Genomic DNA, 6,326 nt, shown 5'->3' on the forward strand with positions numbered 1-6,326 from the left:
AAGAAGATCAAATCAGCTCAACCTGAGGTCCACTGAGCCAGGTACTTGCACTCTGAGAGCAACCTCAGTGCCTCGGAGGAGGGCACAGCACTTCCCTGCTCATCTCAACCCCATCACCTTCCCCACCACCCAAACACAGCCTGGCACTGGGCTGAGGACAGGTGGCTGCAGTACCATGAAGCTCATCAACTTTAGGCCATTAGAGCATGGTGGAGGCATCCTAGCAAACATTGTTGATTAATTGGGGGGAGAGTGAGGGACTTTGGGAACTCTTACAGCAAATATTAGCAGTTATGCATGGCAATTAATAGTTACAGCATTCATATCTTCATTGGCAGTTATGTATGGCAAGCTACTGCCACTGGCTGTAGACAGGGCCTCAACAAAATGAGTTATGGGTTTTTCATGCTCATTGAGTTCTGTGTGTGACCATCTTCACATGAAGAGGTGAGGGCACAGCAGTGGGTGGGAAAGGGAACACACACCACCTCTGTTGCCCCTTAAGGCCATAGAGCAGCTGCAAAGCTTCCTGCTGGCTTGTCTGGGTCCATCAGGAGAGGAGGAGCAGGAGAGGAGGTGTCACCCCATCCCTCTGAGCACTGCTTGCCAAGGGATGGAGAGGGAGGGCAGGGAATGGCAGATGCCGATGCAGGGGCATGAGGCCCAGAAGCAGAGCTTAGGAGAAAGAGGGAAGGGAGAGCACATGGTCCAGAGCAGCTGGGGCTGTAGAGGTTTAAGGATTCCATAGTAGTTACAGTGAGCAGGGTACGGACAAAGCCATTGTGCTATCAGGATGGCAGTCTGCTCCTGTTCCCTGACTCCCCCAGCCCATCTTCCCAAGTGTGAGCACACGTGTGAAATACAGCGTGGTGTGCTGCACGCTCAAAGCACAACACAGCACCTCGGCCACAGCCCATCCATCGGCATCCCCAACCCCAGCCTACACCACACTCTGCTGTCGCAGGGGAGCAGACGAGTGAAGAGCAGAAGCCTCGTTATTGGGCTTGTCCTGATGAACAGGAAGATTTCTGGTGCTTCTCAAAAGCATTTTAAACATCTATGACACAAAAAGATCTGCTAGATCTTACTAGCTCTTGAATGAATATAAAGGGGTCCCACCTGACATGCATCCAACCTCTTTCCACGATCCATTGTCCCCATGGAGTCACTCCATGTAAATTATCCCTGTCCTGCTGGAACATGGGAAGATAAAGGTTGGGCCGGTCCATTATCCCCAGCATTTCCTGCAAGACAGCAGTTTATTCATCTGCACATTCTGAAGAAAAACAACCAGCATAAACTGAGCAACTCAAGTGAACATAAAACGCAGTTTCCATCTTGTGGACTGGAAACAAGAAATGCTTTTGTTAAAGGCTTTCCCCCCCACCCTCAAAGGCGAGATCTCATTACCAAGAGTCCTGGACCTTGCTTGGCTTCTCACATTTGCTGCTGTGCTTGTTGCCATCCCATCTGCGTTTGGTGGCAACAGCAGCATGGTCTTTGTTGTAAACAAAACCAGAGGTCACTGTGTCCCTGCTGCCTTGCCAGCACTCTGGAAAGAAAATAAGAAACGTCTGAGGTTGCCAAAACACTTTGGCATTAATATGCTGCTCCGGATGGGAACAGCAGATGGGCAAGAAGTTTTGGTGCTCTGCTTTTTCATATGCTGGCCTTGGCAGTTTCTAGAGCAATACAGTAGGGTTATTGCAGTGCAAATCCTCCTTTTATGTGCTTCTGGAGATGGAAAGCCAAAACACCTCTAAATCTTGCATTCAGTTTGAGTCAGGAGATACTTTGTTGTGCCCCCATTGACTTTAATAAATCCCTTTAATGAGCATCACAATTAAAGTCCATGCAGTGCTTTGGAAACACTTCAATTCCCGCAGCTGTAATAGGATACGTTCTTTGGGGAACTTGTGAAATCCAATTGCTGCCTCTGTGAGCGTTTTTGTATCCGTCCTGCAACGCCTTCCCATTATCTGCAAGAGATTTAATTCCAGATCTTTCCTCTTCTCAAGAAAGTCATGGAAACATTTGGAGACATGACCACGAACCCTAAGGGCTCCTGTGGATTCTGTCCACCCTTTGCCAGGAAAACACTCCCAAGCCTTGGACTGGGGACGGTCTGATGCCAAAAGGACTCAACCCATAAACCAAATCCTCTGTTAGTGTGTGGCAGAGGGGCTCAAGCAGTCTCATTCTTGCCTGTACTGAGCCCCACACCACCGGCACTGCTCACGTACCCATCATGGTGATGTGCGGATGGGTATGTGTCAGTACAGACACACTCTATCACTTTAGCAAGAAAACCCTCAAGTTTAGCCCACATTTATTTCCTACCAGGTGGATTCTTTTCCCTGACAGTTTGATAGGGTTCCTCAGAATTTCCCACAGATCCCAGCTTGCACATCCTCCCTATGCTCGCAGCCCCAGCGATTCACCCAAAGGAGACACAAAGAGAGTGCATCAAGATAGATGAGAAAGGGTAAAAGGAATTATCCTAATAGGATGGGATGTTTATTGAGACATCCAGCTTTATGCTGTCATCACCACTGGTTGTGTATGGAGACTGTCTGCCTTGGAGAATTGCTACACACATAGCAGGGACCAGCTTAAAGAGTCTGTTGAACTAGAACCAGTAAAGAAACAGTGAGAAAATGACCACACAGAGGATATACAAAGAACCCAACTGAGAGACAGAAAAACCCTGCTCATACCTTAATTCATATGTGGCAATAGAAAACATACAGATAGCACCCAGTGGGGAAATAAAAGATTTTATATAGTCTAATCCTTTCAGTACTTCAGAAGACAAAGGCTGGCCATAGAGATGGTGTGACAGAGCGCTCGATGGGAATGCAGAGGGATGGGCTGTAGCTGTGGGCTTAGTTCCTACTTCGGACTCATTCCCATGCTCCTCACAGCACTCCCTTCTCCCCTTCCTCTGGGTTCCTGCCTCCTTTTAAGCACAATTTCAACCCACAAGGCTATGGATATACAAGACCCACTGTGAATATCATACTCCTCTGGAAAACATTCAATGTGTAACAGGCAAAGCATAGTGCACTGGGCATCGCAATCCAAATTAGAAAGGTAAATCTGATATACACAGTCAACTTTTTTAAGAGCAGAGCTCTCAAAAGACAGTATTTCAAGACAGCAGGAATACTAACCCAGAACTAGTGCCTCTGCACACACAGTCGCTACCTTTCTGATTGCATTTCTGTTTTTCCTCTATGGCATTTGCATACCTGCCTAATCCTCACCTTTTGCTATTTCTATACCTCATGCTTAATCTTATTTTATCATTAACTATGTGTTTCCCTTCTGTATTCAAGGACTCTCCAACCTTCACAGCAGAACTCCTTTCTGCTGCCTAGGGACAACCACAGCTCCATCACTGGTAAAACAGCAGGAGCAGGACCGCTGTGAGATGCCAGTGAGGGATGGGCTGCAGAGGGGAGGTAGGCACAGGCAGGAGGGGCTCCCCATGTTTGCTTGGGGATTCTTTCTGCTGGTTGCTGCTGAGCCATTCGGGGAGGGGAGGACAGGCTGGGCAGCACGGCTGGGACATCCACTCATCTTCACCCTGTGCTCCAGCTTGGTCTTCTCACTGCTAGGCAGATCTGCTTCATACCCTCATAGGCCAAAGCATCCTGCCTCCTGATTTTGGCCACCTCAGAAGACACCTCTCTGTCTACAGCATCACCGTAAGGCACAGACATGGCTCCAGCCCTAGCACACTCGTAGAATCACAGATTGGTCTGGGTTGGAAAGGACCTTTAAGCTCATTCAGTTCCAACCCCCTGCCACAGGCAGGGACACCTTCCACTACAGCAGTTTGCTCCAAGCCCCATGCAACCTGGCTTTGAACACTGCCAGGGACGGGGCATAGATGAGCACTCGTCATTCTTTAAGCCTGAACATGCTCTTGGTTGGGGGCAAGAATTAATGGCCACCTCCCTCATCCAGAACAAAGTGTAGAGGCAAACAATGTGTTTCAGCACACAGCTTAAATGAATTTGAGAGAATGAGTAGGCCTGGAAATAAAAACAAATTGTCATGTACAAAAAATTGGAGACTACACGGCCAGCCCCAGGCAGCCTCAGCATCAAGGAGACCTCAATGGACATCACAGCCACGAATGTAAATAACAGTGTCAAGAGAACCCAAGAGACCTTTGCACAGCTCCTGCCGATGAAAGAAATGCAATCCTCTCTGCTGGCTGGGACTTGTAGGAGAGCAACCCATTGTGTGAGGGTGTCCGAAAGTGTAGAGACAATGCAGCAAAGAAAAATGCTTTAAGCTTCATTTCAAATGAGCTCACATTTCTCAGAACTGATTTTTTCGTGTTCATGGTGGAAAAAAGGCAGTTTTGGTGCTGAACAAGGGCATAGCACAAGGCCCGCAGCAGGCTCTGAGGACCATGAGCAGTACAGAAGGCCATTTCAGTCCACAAAATTAAAGAGAATTAAACCTTACTTTTTCCTTGACTTGTTTTCAAGATTAATTACATCAAGCTTTCCTCCCTGTAACAACAGCAATAAAGCTCCCTTTTCCTTTTTTAATGAAAATGAATATTAGCAGAAGAGCATTTTAAGATACATTATAAACAACAAGATCCAGCTGTGTCACATAACACTGGTGACAATTAGGCCACAAGCATCTTTTGCCGTCAGTCACACAGTCCCACTCCACCCCGAGTGCAATGTTCCCACATGGAAGAAACAAATGTACAAATTCCATGGGATTAATTACCCAAAGCAATACTGGGGAAAGAAACAAAGGTTTTAAAACTACGTTGCTTTGGTACAGAATGTAGAATTAAGGGAGCTGCTTCTGTGTTAGAAAACCCAAAGTCTCTGCGAGCCCAGAAACCCACTATGAAAGATGCAATGGGCTGAAGATGGGGGCATTTTCTCCATGGTATTATCCATTTCTGCTGGGTATTCAGCAGAATTATTAATAACACAGATGGAAAGTTATGACTGTTTTATCCCAGAAATATACTGTTATTTGCAATATGCAAAGAAGAATAAAAGATGAACAGCAGTGCTTGACACTGTCCTGCACAACATCATTTTCTCTAAACTAGAGAGATACGGATTCGATGGGTAGACCACTCAGTAGATAAGGAATTGGCTAGATGGTCACAAGCTGTGGTCAGTGGCTTGATGTCCAAGTGGAGACCGGTGACAAGCAGCATCCCTCAGGTGCTGGGACCAGTGCAGTTTAGCATCTTTTTTGTCGACGTGGACATGGGGATTGAGCATCCCCAGCAAGTTTGCTGATGACAGTGAGGTGTGTGGTGAGGTCAACACACTGGAGGGAAGGGACGGGATCCACAGGGACCTGGACAGGCTGTAGAGGTGGGACCATGAACCTCATGGAGTGCAGCAAAGCCAAGTGCAAGATCCTGCCCATGGGTCAGGGCAATCCTCAGCGCAAACACAGGCCGGGAGAGACCGGATGGAGCAGCCCTGAGGAGGAACTTGGGGATATTGGGTGAGGAGAAGCTCCCCATGACCCAGCTTCAGTGTGCGCTTGAGCCCAGAACCCGTGTGCTGGGCTGCACCCCCAGAGTGTGAGCAGCAGCTCAGGGAGGGGATCCTGCCCCTCTGCTGTGCTCTGGGGAGAGCCCCCCTGCAGCCCTGATCCAGCTCTGGGGCAGCAGCAGAAGAGGGACTTGGAACTGTTGGAGCGAGGCCAGAGGAGGCCATGGAGATGCTGCGAGGGCTGGAGCAGCTCTGCTCTGGAGCCAGGCTGAGAGAGCTGGGCTGGGTCAGCCTGGAGAAGAGAAGGCTCCTGAAGGGGAGACCTGAGAGCAGCTCCAGGGCCTAAAGGGGTGCAGGAAAGCTGGAGAGGAGCTTTGGACAAGGGCCTGTAGGGACAGGCCAAGGGGAATGGCTTTAACCTGCCAGAGGGGAGACTGAGATGAGCTCTTAGGCAGAAGCTCTTCCCTGTGAGGGTGCTGAGGCGCTGGCCCAGGGTGCCCAGAGAAGCTGTGGCTGCCCCATCCCTGGCAGTGTTCAAGGGCAGGTTGGACAGGGCTTCAAACAACCTGGCCTAGTGGAAGGTGTCCATGTCCATGGCAGGGGGTCGGAGCAAGATGGTCTTTAAGGTCCCTTCCAACCCAAAACATTTTATTCTATGGTATAAGTTCAGGCTGACTGACAGCAAGATGTCTTCCATATAATTCTCCCTGGACCTTCCATGACAAGCCTCAGAATTTCTTTTACATATTCTGGGCTAGAAAACATGAAAGGAACAGACCTCTGATTCTATGATTCTACAACCCACCACAGCTTTGATTACTTAGATAAGAT

This window comes from Pezoporus occidentalis, unplaced genomic scaffold (assembly GCF_034315485.1).
Source record: "Pezoporus occidentalis ecotype Australia unplaced genomic scaffold, CSIRO_AGI_Poc_V1 ctg83, whole genome shotgun sequence".
Taxonomy (NCBI): Eukaryota; Metazoa; Chordata; class Aves; order Psittaciformes; family Psittacidae; genus Pezoporus; species Pezoporus occidentalis.